Raw genomic sequence first — 16,030 nt, forward strand, 5'->3', positions numbered from 1 at the left:
TGGTTCCAGCCTAGCAAAAGCTTTTTTTTTTTAAATCATCAGTTGATTTTTTATGTGTATTGTCATACTACCTAGGAGTCTCATTCATGGACCATGACCCTATCATGCTGGGCACTGTGCAAACACAGAACAGACAGTCCCTGACTCAGAAAGGTCACAGTGTAAGTGCAGGACAAGATGCAACAGATGGATACAGACAAAGAGATGCGGGAGTATAAGGAAACAATGGACAATATTGGTCGGTAAGATAAGCATAGGATTAATGAAACCACAGCCTAAACTCTAAGCATGTGAGTAATCCCAATGAAATCAGCAGAAGTACTCATGTGCTTAAATTTCAACACGTGCTTAAGTGTTTGTTAGACTGTTCCCAAGAAGGCCCATCTAAAACCAGCTAGCAACAGATCCTACTCTTATCCTCATTAAGTTTGAATATTAATCCTCTGCATTTAAGATGAACACCTCTACTATTGCCCCGAAATTGCCTTGCATTTCCAACTACGGTATTTTACCAAATGATATTGAGTTAAGACATGCTCCTTAAACACACAGAAAGTCCACGTCCCCAGCAGTCTTGTCTAGAACAGGGTCACATGCATATAAAAAACTATCCTTAATATAAAATCAAGAAGCTCAATCTCCTTTATACTGAAACATTTCAGGCTCTCATTGGTCACTGATGCCCACCTGCCCCAAAGAATTCCCCCCCCACACACACACCCCATTAGTCAACATCTAATTACAGCACTAAATTAAATCAAGTCTAGCCTGTGACAGACAGAGCCTTTGAAATGCTCCATCATGACCAGGATGCGTTTGCCTTGACACAGACAGGCAAAAGTAAAAGGGATCCAAATCTTTTCCTGGATGCATACACATAGCTCCCCACTGAGACCATAATGAAGTCAGCGATCCACACCAAACACTGCCTATTACAAGCCAGGGCTTGCAGAGACCCTTTGGGAGTGGCACAAGGCACCAAGGGCTGTATTACTCAATCAGAGGTAGAGAGCGAGAAAGAACTACCGGTTCTCAGTCCACATCTGGAAACATAAACAAACATTATCTTTGGCTGCCTTATAATGGAGTTCAGACTTGACTCTGCCCTATGAGCATGCTACAGTGCTAACAGGAATTACACATGGGTATCCTGTGGAAAGCAGCTACACAGTTCTGAATATGAGAGCAAGAAAGGGAATGGGGAAGGGGTACAACAGCTGTCTCTCTATCTATTTACAGGGTGCTCACCAACGTGGTATCTGGTGACCACTAGCCATCACTGCAATGCACTGGATCCACCAGCTTCACTTTCTAGTGTGGGCCACTATCAGGTCTCTTAAAAGTACAGCCCACCAGGAAAGATTTTTTTGGCTAAAGCAAAGGATGGGAGTACAGAAAATGGAGTTCTAGTATCAGATCTGTTACAGGCCTCACGTGTGACTTTGGGCACCTGTGCCGCAGTATCGCCATTTGTGAAATTGGGATGGTAACGTTTCCCTATTTCACCAAAGTATTTGTGAGGCTTAACTCATTAATGTTCACCAAACACTCCAAGATCCTCAGAGGGAAACTGATATGGAACTGCAGTGTATTATTAAGCCTAACAGGAGGCAAAGTAAATGTTACTCTGAAGTGAAGGTTCCACTTGGATATTTCCAGTGCATTAACATGGAGTAACATATGCAGTTTAATGCAGCCAGTCTATTACCTACACTCTAAGATAACGTTCTCTTTTTTTCCCAAACAGTATAACCACTGGATCTTTGCCCCAGCCTCACTGTCATGTCAGTTATTGTAGGGTGTGGAATCACATCCTTTCCTTGTCATAATAGGAGAGATGACAACTTATACTAAAAGAGGCTTGCCACAAAGTGGTAAAAGAAAAACAAAATCTGATGTGTCCATGAGATAGCACTGAAATTCACTTAGAAACCTGAACAGCAAGGAAGTGATTGACCGACAACGTACAAATGGATTTTTCTCTCTCCTTTCTTCTGTCTGGTTTTTATACTGTTTTATCAAATGAACAGTTACATCATTCCGATCATTTTGTCAATTTCTTCTAAGAGGATGGAAAGGAATATGGAGACTGATCTACTTGACAGCAGGAAAAAAAAAGACTTTAGTAGTCAAGGAGACAAGCTTATTTCAGTCTTCTCTAACTATCTTGAGACAAACAGCAGAAATTATTGTGGAGAAATGACGGCCAAGAGCCTCACAGAAAGAAGCACTATTAATTAATGTCAAGTATCGGAGGGGTAGCCGTGTTAGTATGGATCTGTAAAAGCAGCAGAGTGTCTTGTGGCACTTAGACTAACAGATGTAGTTGGAGCATGAGCTTTCATGGGTGAATACTCACTTTGTCAGCACCCGACGAAGTGGGTATTCACCCATGACAGCTCATACTTCAATACATCTGTTAGTCTATAAGGTGACACAGGACATTCTGCTGCTATTAATTAATGTTTAACTAACACTGGCTGACTACTGATTATAATAAATAGAACATTTAAAATCAATATATCTTTAAATGTTGGATCAAGACAAGTGCTTGAGAAGAGACACAGTTTTCTATTATTGTTTATATTGCTGCAATGGGCGGAAAGAGAACAGGACCTGAACGTGCTAGTGCAGTACAAATATATCTTATCCCAAAATGCTTACAATGTAAAAGACAATGACAAGTGGATGAGACAAACAAAGGTGGGAACCGCGTGGGGTGGGTCTGTGTGAGAAAGCTGGAGAACAAAAGTGATAAGGTGTAAAACATTCCTAGCCAGCCAGTAGCAGTTTCTAATTTTTTTTTAGCCAGACAAAGGCGAATGTAGCTTAAAGAATTTACTTAATCTAACACAAGTACCACGAAACCAAATAAATCTAGTTGCCATGAGATGAGAGCAAAATTCTCTTAAAACAGGTAGCTATAAAACAGAATAATACTGGCTGCTTCCAATGACAGTAAATATTACTCCAGAAGGAAATCCATCCCAAAGATTGTGGCACGATATGTGGTGGAAAGGCTCATAGCAATGCCCAATACTTTCAAACATATGTGCCTAACTTTAAGCAGCTAAATCCATATTTTGGAACCTTAATAAAAGTGGCCTGATTTTCAGAGGTGTACCACAACTTCCGCTGACATCCATAGGAGCACCTCGAAAAAGCAGGCTACTTCCATTTAGTTCCTTAACCTTCGACATCCAAGTGCGAACATTTTGGCCAAAATGCACAATGGAATAGGGTGACCGGATAGCAATTGTGAAAAAATGGGATGGGGTGGGAGGGGTAATAGATGCCTATATAAGAAAAAGTCCTCAAAAAACGAGACTGTCCCTTTAAAAATGGCACATCTGATCACCCTACAACAGAAGGAACCCTATTTACCTAAAGACATTTTCCTTTTGTCTCCAGGGACAACTGTAGTAAACTTCTATTCGTTTTACTGTCACGGCTGGGTACCTCCTTCGCCTCGCTGGGCTCAGCATTTCTCCCTTGGGCAGTGAGGGCCTGGAGTAAATCAGTCTGACTCCAGAGGGTTTTTCACTCCGGTTTTATTTTTCCTTATTTACATGGTGGGCCTCAGGGTAGGCTCAAGAAGTTCTCTTAAGCAAAACAAACCAGCCCCAAACTCACAATGCAAACAGAAATACTTCTTCCCTGCTCCTCCCTGGGGTGATACTCTACTACACTCAATCCTAGTTGCTAGTCCTTTGCCAAGCAGCCGTTAACTTAGTTTCTTTCTGTATAGGGAGGGGGCTCAGTCTTCCACCAGGGGAAGCCTTTCCTTGCTGCTGCTGCTTGTATCTCATCTTTCTCCTCCTCTGTCTCATCAGAAAAGGGGTTTTTAAAGGTCACAGGCAGCTTTTAACTGGCCGCAGGCATCTCTAGTTAACATGAGGCAACTCTCATACAGCTCACAGGGAATAAGGCCTTCACCATTCTAGGGTTGATATATTTGCCCTCCACCACACATCTCTGTCAGGACTGACTTTGTCACACTATCCTTACATGTTTTTATGTGCTATAGTCTTGACCACTATAAGGACCCACCAAGATTTCCTCCCACCAACTCTTTGCTGGCTAGCAAAGTGGACTCGCCAGCACCTCTTGCCTTTGGGTGGTGTTGAGAGGGGCATCCTCTTGAGATGGTGATATTGGGAAGATGCACGCAGAGGGCCAGGCAGCAAGTCTCCCCATTCAGAAGAACTGGAGAGGCAGTTGTCTCCACTCCCCAGCAGGAGATAATGTGGGGAGATGTCCTCAGTTTCCCTTGTGGGAGACTTCAGGGAGCCAGCCAGCCCCCCAGGAGATCACTGTTCAGACTCTGCCTGCTACTCATCAGTGTGTGCTACAGGGTGTGATGGGATGTGTACCCCACATGGGCCCTCAAGGAGTTAACGTGAACACTGCGAGGCCAATTAATGTGTGGCTATACCTGGAGAGAGAGCCAGGCTTAACTGGTCAGGTGGCCCAGCAGGGTAGGAGCAGGTGAGTTAACATAAAATTAAGAAGTTAAGAGTAGAGGGAGCATCTGAGGGAGCAGACCTTAGCTGCCAGCAATAGGGTCCCTGGGCTGGAACCCAGAGTAGGGAGTGGGCCCATATCAGCCACCAAGGAAGGTGGTGGTGGGGGAAGAACCCCTGAGGGAAGGGATGTGTAACCCCCTTGGGGTTCGGAGAGCATGACCCTTTAAATCTTTTTCCTGGCGGGTTGAGGGGGGAATGCTGATTGTTCCAGAAGGAAGTACTGTGGCGGGGGGGCGGGGAGCAGAGAGAGAGGGGAGAGCAAAAGGGTGTGTGTCTAGTTCAGACAGACGGGCTGCAGCCCGCAGGCCCTCACAGAGTAAAGCAGCCAAGAACCTGCCTGAAGCAGGAAGAATGGAGCAGTAGATCGGGGACAGGACAGGAGCCAGGAAGAGCACTGTGCCAGGGAGGAATCTCCCAAGAAGAACGGACTGGAGCTGGACCCAGTATCACTGCTGCCCAGAGCTGTGATTACTGGGTCTTGTGACTTTGCAATGGGAATAAGGGGAGAGGTTGTAGCTAGCTAAGTGGGGAGGTTTTCACTCTGTGTGGCTTTGCAGAAAGTGGCAGAAGAGGGCACTGGAGGGATTTGTGGGGAAAGTTTACTGGCACCAAGACTCATCCCTGGATTGGAATTCTGCCCAGGACTCCTGAAGTCATTGCTCCAGACTGTGGTACCACTGGGCCTGTGGGGCCGTGTGTTGAATGCAACCCTGTTTTACCACTCCCCCCATATTTCCCCTTGTTGTTTCATTGTACTCTTCTGTGTGTGTGCGCACACACCATGTGCATGTTCACACTGGCAGGTTTGAAACAGGTGCCCCTGGGGCGGAAGGGACTTTCCCTGCTGTGTTCCTGCTCACGCCTTCTCTTGGCCAGAGCTGCCTGCAGAGCAGACTCCACCTTGGCCACCAATGACGCTAAAGTTACAGGTGTAAGGACCATAGAGCCCAGAGACAGACAGATGACCTGCCATAAGACCACTGGACTATAGCTGGGTTGGACTCTCTAGCCCACCTCTTCCAGGTAGCAAAGTGTGACCTGGCCCAAGGGCCAAGCTGCTGGAAGAGAGACCACTGTAGCAATGGAGCAACATTGGCAGGGCCACCACAGGGGCAGACAGTTGCTACACCTCACCTGGGCACAAAGAGTTGCTCCTGCCATGAGTGAGCCCCTTTATAGAGGGCAACAGCACAATGTGAAGGATCCAATCCTGCTTTCAGTGAAGACAGCAGCTGTTTTATCACTAACCACAGCACATGCAAAGTGTAGGGCACAGCTTGGTTATTAACCAAAGTTTTACTAATCAATTGGCTACCAGCATTAATGGGGTCAGTAAATAAAATATGTGGTTAGATATAGTAGGTGGCTACCATCCCTTTCTGTTCTGCTTGGAACATTCAGATTATAATCAAAGATAAGAATTTGTCACCAGTACTCTCTGTGGAAGTGCCCTGAATTTACACAGATCTTGCAAACACAGTTTATGTAATGTTACCTGCCCAAAAGAACTTAGGAAATGTTAACTTAAAGCTTGCATGGTTTTTAGAGACTCCCCCTCACCCTTTCAGTCTGCTATAGTCTGCTGCCTGGTTAGGCTGTTCCATTTTATGCATCATGGATAGAAAATAAAACTCCTTGTTTTTCTGATAATTTGCTACCTCTCCATTTAGATCCTTCAGGGACATTGGCTTTCTGAAACCTAACTGCACTTCTAGGAGGCAGGAGATACCTGGATTCAACTCTTCCTAGCCAATGGGCTTCCCAGTAATATGAACCATCATGTTTTATAATTAATTTCAATGGGGTAGACACATGAATATATATATGAGACAGCCTCTGAGTGCCGAATTAATTTGTTGTGATCAGTGTTATTACAGAGGGAAACAAATGGATTCCTTATACCAGAAAGTGGTGCCTCCTCAAAGAATGAATAATGAACAATCCTGGCCATAATCTGCCAGCGTAAGTGATCAGTTCTGTGAGACAGCCGCCTGTTATTTATATTCAATAGCTGTACTGCGCAGGTGAGTGAACACCAGTGTTTTAATCATCATTTCCATTATATCTTGTAAGTCAATGTAACTCTGCATTAGTTTCATTTGAAAGTCACTTTGTATTCTGCATGACAAGTTTTGCAACCACCACCCACACCCCATACTTGTATTTTATTTATAGGTATTTTGGTCTTCTCATTTATCGGTCCAACAGAGACTTAGCAGGTTTAGGTGACTGTTTATCTATCATTTGTATTATAGAAGCACCTAGAGGCCTTAACCAAGATCAGAATCCTGTTGTGTTAGATGTTGCACATATACATAGCGAAAGACATTCCCTGCTGCAAAGGTCTTACCATCTAAATAGACAAAACTGAGAAACAGTGAAAGGAAGTATTATGATCCCCACTTGAAGCACAGACTGGGTGCCCAGGTAAGAACTTTGTAACAGGGTTGAGAACTGAACCCAGCTCTCCTGAGTCCCACGTTAGGGTCTCAACTCTAAGACCATCCTTCTTCTCAAAGGATCCTTCTCTCAGCAGATGGACTCACAAAAAGTATGTTAAGTACTTCAGAGCTCCTCCCCCTCAGTATTGTCTGGTACACTGTGAAGGTCAAACAAACTACTATTGCTGAGTGTGTGGTTTCCAAAGAAACGAGATATGAAACACTCTAGTGTGGCCATCTCATCCACTTATATCTAGGTAGCACTGACCAATCTGACTTTAATAGCTGTCTAGGGGCCTGGATGGTACAAGGCATTAACGTGCTACAGAGCCTTACAGCTCTTGGTTATGGGGTCTTATCTAGGTGAGGCCAGCAGTACTCTCAGGTTGTTACCATTGTTGGTTAAATGGGTGGGTGCCTTCAGCACAATTCTGACTGGAATTGTCATACACCATGACCAGAACTAGCACCTTTGCTGTCAGTCTTAGGGGAGAGGCCTTTCATGATTATTTACCTTTTACGGTATTTGGGTTAAGGACTGTCTTTGCATTATGCTTGTGTACAGCGCCGAGCACGATAGGGCCCCCATCCCAATTCAAGTGTTTTCCAAACCGTAAATAATGGGGAGAGAGGGAGCGTACGTGCCTGGTCCCATGGAATTTTCTCTCCTTCAGTGGGCCAGGATTTTTCCCATAGTGTCCAAGGATTGCAGAGGCATGGAGAGCCAACTACTCCATTTGTACAGCCTGGCATTTGCACAGTTGGAAGCACACTGACAGAGCACGAGGAGGAACAAGACGACCCAACGGCCCAATCCTGCAACTTACTGAGCATTTCCTGCGAGATGCTGAACATCAGGAGATATGGAGGACTTGAGAGAGTTTAGAAACAGGATTGGGCCCAACTCTAAAGACTTCACTTAATTTTGACTTCCTGTTTACTCAGCCAAAATTCCATTCAAGTCAGTGACATTTTTGCCTGAGTAAGGACTGACACGGAAGAAAGGCTTCTGGATTTGTCCCATTCACTACAAACCTTACAAAAAATTGTTCCTCTTTCATCAGTTTATAGACTGACCCAAGAGAAAGTAGCAAAACTGCTCATGTTTCCCCCTTTTCTGATCAGAGGCATTTGTAAACCCTATGACCAGAAAATGAGAAATATTACAGTTAAATAGCATTATTTCATTTTAAACAGTAACACACTTTAATAACCCCCCTTCCCCGAAATAAAGGAATTAACACTCACTTTTTAAATTACCTTTTTGAAGTATCTAGGAATAATCCATCAAATACTCTTTGAAGAATGCAATTTTAACCTGGACATGTGCTAAGCTCAGTCTACCTGTTGAAAGATGTACACAGAAAAAGAAATTGGTCATTTAAAAAAATATTAATCTTATACAAACCAAGAATTAGAAATAGCTACTTATGAGCCAACTGAGTCATATAACAACAGTCTCCTTTGCTAACACAACTGCTTGGTATGAATGTTCCTGCTGGGATTACACTAGATTGCATGTGTTTGTCATGTACACAACATAAAGTCCCCGGCAGTTAATATGTTACGTGGGAAACCAAGGGTTAAGAGCAGACCTTTTCTGAAAGGATCACACACATTAAAGATGGAAAAGACCAGTTAAACCATCCAGTCCATGGCCAATGGAGGACAGTTCCGTAAAGTACCAAGTGTTGGCTCCAGTCTCTGTCTTAAGCAATGTGGTAACCATTCCTTCCCACAGAAGACAATTTCAGAAGTTAATAGTTGTAAGATTTTTTTTTCCTTATAGTCAGCCTATTCAAACCTTTTTAATCCAATTCCATTCACTGAGATAGATCCCTATTTACCCACTAAGTAATTCCATTCCCTCCTTACTGGTTACACTCATTTCATCTTTGTAAATTTTGTCTCACCTGGAGCTCTCTTCGCTGGTAACAGGGTGCACCAAACCAACACTGCAAACTTATTTCAAACTTAATGCCCATGGCACTCTGACTGTCAAAGGTGCAGAGGACACACCGGAATGGCTCCCCTACTCCCTCCTGCACTCTCCTCCAGTTTACGTATGCTGACTTCTTTCGACATCTCTCCTTCCCAGTCTATCCCTGCCTTTTGTTGGTTGGGTGCATTTAGCATTACTTCTCCTACAATCCGATACATTTTAACGTATTATTATCCTTTGCTTGCGTCCCTTCAGACGGTTTTTAATCAACATCATTGCAGGGTGGCTATCTAAGGCAATCTGAATTAATCTTGAGACCTCCTCTATCTTTGGTGCTCATTTCGGAACGAGCCAAAACAAAAGAAGAGGCCATTAGCCACAGGAATGCCCCACTGAGCAATCTTGATAAAAGGATCTGTGATCAAACTGAGCTCTCTCCTTTGTCAGGAGCAGAGTATCTAATGTATTTATATGACATCCATCACCACAACATCTGAAAGTCTCTATATTTTTAATGTGTGATCCTCACAATACCCATCTGTGGAAAGAAAATGTTATTATCCCCATTGTACAAATGTGGAAGTGAGGTGCTTGTAGCCTGGTGGGCCAGCTTACCTCTATTATATTCACTGCTTTGTATTATATTTTGCTTTTTTAACAGTAATGCAAGGAACCTACAGACCTGCATCCTGTAAGACACTGGCTTCATCAGGTTTCCTAGGCCTCTTTGGCCTAGATAAATTTAGGTAACCCCTAAGTTTTGGGGAACTGGAAGTAGAGTGTAGGTGGGAATTTTATCCATAATGACATCAGCCAACCACAGAAACAAACACACATCAGCTTCTGGAAGGTTTTGGTCTAACTGGTCAGAGGACACCTCAAAACTGGTAAGGGGAGGAAATACAAATAAGGAAGAGGCGAGAAACCGCTGCTGAATAAGCATTAGACATTGGTAACATCAGTGTAACATTAAAAAAGTGGCATCTCATCCTGTGGGCAGAGGAGAGAGAGATGTAGCCCTCGGGAGGGGCCAGAATGACGGCCACTGGTGAAAATGAGGAAGGTGATGGTGGTGAGGAAGATAATGGCTAACATTTCACATTGTGCATTGTATGGAGAGAGTTTTGTATCTAAGAGAGGATTCTCAGAAGCCACCAAGCCTAAGCTAGTCAGTAGGAAATGCTGAGGAAAGAGGCAGGATTTGGAGACTGGGTCCTAACTCCCATTGATATGGACTAGGGAGGAACCTATCTCTGCTTGCAATTCCCAGTCATGAGCCCTCTCCTGGATTTAGGCACCTATGCCTGGTCAGCCCTTCCTCTGGAAAACCAGAGCACCATCTCCCAACCTAGGATAGCAAATAGCTCAGTGGTCAGGGCGCTCGGCTAGGAGGCAGGAGACCCATTTTTAAATTCTCACTCTGCCTGATTTGGAGCTGAGATTTGAACCCAGGACTCCCACTTTATAGGAGTGTGCTGTAACCTCAGGGCTATTGGCTATTCTGGAGTGGGCCTCTCACAGCCTCTCCTGTTGGAGCTGTTCTACTCTGTATAAATTAAATATTCACTGGGCTGCAGAGAGAAAAAGGGAAAGATTGACTCTGGTCTCAGCACTCACTTGGGAGAGCTGGGTTGCCAAATCAGGCACAGTGGGGATTCAGGTCTCCCAAATCCCAGGGGAGTGGGCACCTATGGGGATGTAGATGCATGCAGCAAGTGAGGGGTCCTATGGAGAGTGTAAGTGGTGCTTAAATGCTTTCATGAATCTAGCCTTGAGGAACTTGCCCATCATACTTGCCCAGGATATTTGTGGCAGCACATAGACTTGAACCTGGGTCTTGTAAGTCCTAAGATAGTGTTCTAACCACTGGGCCATGCTATTCCTCTCCATCAGCCAGCAGTGTGTAAAAGTCCACACTTACACCAATCAGGAACACTCCCTGTCCATGGTGACAGCACCATGTTGTGCTGATACTATGAGAGAAGAAGTATTTGAGCCCCCCTAAAGGTATGGATCATTCTGTCCATATGCAGGATTGTCATAAACGGATAGTTAAGAGTTAATAGAACAGAAGTACTTCATGTCTTTTGCCTGTAAAGGGTTAACAAGATCAGTAAGCCTGGCTTTCACCTGACCAGAGGACCAGTCAGGGGACAGGATACTTTCAAATCTTGAGGGAGGGAAGTTTTTGTGTGTGCTGTTAGTTTTTGGTTGTTGTTCACTCTGAGTTCTGAGAGTGACCAGACGTGCAACCAGGTTTCTCTCCAATCTCTCCGATACAGGTTCTTATAGATTCAAAATAGTAAGTACTAGGTGATAAGGCGAGTTAGGCTTATGTTTGCTTTCTTTATTTGCAAATGTGTATTTGGCTGGAAGGAGTTCAAATTTGTATTTTGTTGAAAGGATTTTAATTTATACTTGCATACTGAGGCTGGGAGGGTATTCCCAGTGTCTATAGCTGAAAGACCCTGTACCTATTCCATCTTAAATTTACAAAGATAATTTTTACTGTTTTTTCCTGCTTTAATTAAAAGCTTTTCTTGTTTAAGAACCTGATTTTTTTTTTTATTCTGGTGAGACCCGAGGGGACTGGGTCTGGATCCACCAGGGAATTGGTGGGGAGAAAGGAGGGAAGAGGGAGAGAAAGGTTAATTTCTCTCTGTGTTAGGATTACTTTCTCTCTCAGGGAGAGTCTGGGAGGGGGAGAGAGGAGGAGGAGGGAAGGTGCATTTTCCTCTCTGTTTTAAGATTCAAGGAGTTTGAATCACAGTGATCTTCCAGGGTAACCCAGGGAGGGAAAGTCTGGAAGAGGCAACGGTGAGGGAAAGGGTTTACTTTCCTTGTGTTAAGATCCAGAGGGACTGGGTCTTGGGGGTCTCCAGGCAAGGTTTTGGGGGGACCAGAGTGTACCAGGCACTGGAATTCCTGGTTGGTGGCAGCACTACAGGTCCTAAGCTGGTAATTGATCTTAGAGGAATTCATGCTGGTACCCCATCTTTTGGATGCTAAGGTTCAGAGTGGGGAATGATACCATGACAAGGATAACCCTAGAAATCATGGAGTGAGTGTGGCCACTAACAATGACTACAGAAAAAGGTCCTTTCAGGTAATCGGCAAAGGGCTGAGGATTAAAATTTCTAGAGCAATCTTTTCATGTTTGGGTTGTTTTCTTGCAGAAATGTTAACTGAAGCTTCTTAATCAGCTCTGAAATATTCTTAGAAACTCTAAGATCACATGCAGCTTAATAAGAACCAGCAGGGAAAAAAACAAACCATGCAAGCCAAAAAAAGAACCAGCCATTAAGCAGCATCAACTATGACAGAAAAAGAAATCATGGGTTAAGAGAGAGAAAAACAGAGCATGGAGAGAATTAAAAAGAGCAGTTCCTGAATACTATTAGAGGGTGTTTGCAGAACCCAATTTCACAAATGATTTTTTTTTTAAACACACACCACAATTAATCTGAATTGTACTAGCTTCTGCCCTCTTCAATAACACACTAAGCACTGAAAGACATATAGGACACCACGTTTACGAACAATATCACCACCCAAATGGGGAAATGATTATGCATGTCTTTTTCCTCTAGACTTGCAAATGAGGCCTAGCTAGAGCTGAACTCTCTTTGAATCACTAAAAATAAGCATAAGAAACTTCATCTAAATCCATCACTGCTGCAATTTAATACTGCATAGAACTTCGGTATAACATAATTAGCAAACGTATTGCAATAATTTATTTGGGGTTTAAAAAGCCTGAACAATCAGGACCTTACAGCAAAATGGGAAAATGGAAAGCTATGAGCCAGACACATTCTTCTGCCTCATATTAATTCAGTTATTTTACCTTTGGTGCACATTCATCTACCCATACAATGTGAATGCTCCATAGACAAGGCTGTTGAATATTGAACCTTTGGCTCAATTTGAAACATGAAGGCTGATGCATAGCTGCAATAATACTTCCATTTGCATTATTATGATTAACATCCCTCTGAATAGGCAGCATCCAGCAATATTAATTACAGAAACAGCGAGATTCAAGTTGTCATAAATTATACAGCATACGATAAGCTCCCCAAAACCTTATCGAAAACTAATTTTGCATGACTTTTGAAGTTGTTCCCCTATGAATTTCTACCTCATTTTCATGAGGCTTTCTAACTAGTGGCTGTTGACGAGACGGTAATACTTTGAACCTGATTAACACATTCTATGCAGTGAAGAAAGCTTTTACAAGGATGGATGAATTTAATAGAGTGATCCTGCAGTGAAGACTTATTTTGCAACAGGTACCCAGTTATGTCCGATTGTAGAGCAGGAAGAATGGCCTGTGGTTAAGGAAGTGGACTGGGACTCAGGCAATCTGGTTTCAATGCAATGCTCTGCCACAGACTTTCTCTGTGACTCTGGGCACGTCACTTAACATCTTTATGCCTCAGTGGGTCATCTCATCACAGAGATGGTTTCCATCAGGTCACAAGTGAAACATATAGGAAAGGGATGTTTGCAGAGTGAACCTCTCACTATGGAGTGCTACATGCTGTAGCTGTTCTGTTGCCATGGGACTTCAAACACATGTATTTCCAATTTATCAGGCGTACCAAATTAATTGGAATTTTAAAAATAGGGGGAAACTTGATTTAATATTTCTTCACTAAAGGGACACATCCTATCACCTTTACACATACACACACTGAGTAGTACCTTACTGAGCAAGATAGAGCTAGCCTTAAATGGTCCTTACTGGTCCACAACTTCAGAACATCTAATCCATTGCACATATGCACTGGTTACGCAGGGCCGCCCGGGGTGGGGGGGACAAGCGGGGCAATTTGCCCCAGGCCCCGGAGTGGTCCAGGTCTTTGGCAGCGGGGGGTCTTTCGGTCGCTCTGGGTCTTCGCCAGGTGAGTATAAGATCCAGACCACCGCCAGGTGAGTACGAGCGCTGCAGCTCCCCTGCTTTGCCCCACGTCCCCTGAATCCTCTGGGCAGCCCTGTGGTTGTGCCAGGAACCAGGGCCTGCAGCAGAGTCAGTCTCTGGGCAACATAAAGAGCACATCTGGCCTGCAGTAGGCTGCCTGACTGGTGGGAAGAATCAGCAGAGACCATCTCTTAAGCTCAGTAACAGCTGGTGGCTTCTCTAAGCATTTGCCTGTGGCTGCGATAGCTCCTGCTTGGCCCTAGCCTTGCCTCACTCCAGGTAACCTGGTTCTGACTCTTAGCTCTGTCAACAGACTCTTGCTCCAACCACTAGGCATGACCCGTGCCCAAGTCCCAGTCCTGGACAGGTTGTGTGAAATGACTAAAAATCAGTCAGCATTTCTCAAATCATTACCATTTGTTTCACAAATATTCTTACCAAGGCTGGTAATTGTCATTGATTAATCAAAACAAGCAACCTTGACATTTGGCACATTGGCTGTCATTTGTAACAGATGTATTATGCCATGATTTTTTTTTACTTACTGCATTGTACCCTGCAGAGCATCCAAAAATATAAATGGTTTCATTATCAGTGTTTTGAAAACAGTGTGTCCTGCGTCAGGGATCACACCAAAGGGAGGATAATTCCTTGCCAGCTCTGCTCTTTAATCCAGACTGGGTTTAACGAAATATTTTCAAAAGCACCATCTATTCAAGCTGTGACTGAGGGAGGCTAGATAGTACAGAGCAAGTCACTGCTAGACTTCCATGTTTCCATCAACACAAAGTGGGTATCATCCAGTTGGATGCCCGAAGTTAACAGGAATGTCTAGTTCAGGGTGGGCAAGCTTTTTGGCCCAGGGCCACATCTAGGTGGGGAAACTGCATGCAGGGCCATGAATGTAAGGCTGGGGCAGGGGGTTGGGGTGCAGGAGGGAGTGTGGGGTGCAAGCAGGGGCTCAGGGCAGGGGTGCAAGGAGGAGAGCAAGAGGGGGCTCAATGCAGGGTTTGGGGTGCAGGAGGGAGTGCAGGGTGCAAGGGGGGTTCAGGGCAGGGGTGCAATGAGGATTGCACGAGGGGGGCTCAATGCAGGGGGTTGGGGTGCAAGCTGCAGCCCAGCACCGCTTACGTGAAGTGGCTCCGGGGAGGCAGTGGCATGTACCGGGGCCAGGGCAGGCTCCCCGTTCATGGCCATTGGGAGCTACGGGGGGAGGTACCTACAGACAAGGGCAGCGCATGGAGCCCTCTGCCCCCCACCCCCTCCCCAGGGATGTGGTGCCGGCCACTTCCGAGAATGGCACGGGGCCCACAGCACAACAGGGCTGGCAATCCTGCAGGCCAGATCCAAAGCCCAGATGGGCTGGATCCAGCCCACGGACCATAGTTTGTCCACCCCTGGTCTAGTTCCTAATGGAAAGATGTCCACTTCACAAAAACCACCACAATTGGCAGGAATTAGCACTCCTCAGCAGCTACGGAGGCCAAGGATTCGGAGATGGATCCATTTTCACATGTCTACAAGAGGTCTCCTCACCATAAGCAAAAGTTGAGACACAGTGGAGATAGGGGGCTACACTCCTAGTGCTCACCAGACCACACCCATCTTGTGCATAAGAGGAGGATTTCAGGACAAATGTTTCAGGCGTAGGCACTTAAAGTAGAAGTGGTCTGATTTTCAGAACTGCAGAGCTGGCAACTGATCTTGCTGACTTCTGTGACAGCTGCTGGTTCTCAGCACATTTGAAAATCAGGCCACTTCTACACAGGGCCTAAATATGGATTTAGGAAACAAACTTTAGGCCCTCAAGTATGAATATTTCGGGCTCAGTCCTTAGGCCTGTTGAGCCATCACTAAAGTTCATGCTGTTCAGCAAAGCATTTCAGCACATGCTTAACTCCACTCCATCCCAGCAAAATCATTAGGCCCCCTCCTTACCTTAAAGCATGTGCTAAAGTCCTATTGAAGTCAATGACACAAAACCACATGCCTTAAATTAACTATGTATTTAAAGTGCTTTGCTGGATAGATATGGACTGATGAACTGGGGGGCTTGTTCACATAGCTGAATTATTTTTTTATAATAATGAATAATTGCTGTTATTTTAGGTCAGGGGTTGGCAACCTTTCAGAAGTGCTGTGCCATGTCTTCATTTATTCACTCTAATTTAAGTTTTCACAAGCCAGTAATACATTT

The 16,030-nt window shown here is 44.5% G+C and overlaps 1 protein-coding gene across 6 annotated transcripts in view; it reads right to left on the bottom strand.

The window, feature by feature from the left end:
• TENM4 (teneurin transmembrane protein 4) overlaps positions 1-8,306 on the bottom strand; it is a 546,329-nt gene extending 538,023 nt beyond the window's left edge. For 5 of the 6 annotated variants that reach the window (XM_030558336.1, XM_030558355.1, XM_030558350.1 and 2 more), the window contains exon 1: positions 8,216-8,245. The gene's annotated coding sequence lies outside the window, so the exon portion shown is untranslated. Of the gene's footprint in view, positions 1-8,215 lie in introns of all 6 variants that reach the window. The other variant, XM_030558332.1, reaches the window with a different exon arrangement.
• Between the last annotated feature and the right edge of the window lie 7,724 nt (positions 8,307-16,030).

The sequence above is a fragment of the Gopherus evgoodei genome, chromosome 1 (assembly GCF_007399415.2).
Source record: "Gopherus evgoodei ecotype Sinaloan lineage chromosome 1, rGopEvg1_v1.p, whole genome shotgun sequence".
Classification (NCBI taxonomy): Eukaryota; Metazoa; Chordata; order Testudines; family Testudinidae; genus Gopherus; species Gopherus evgoodei.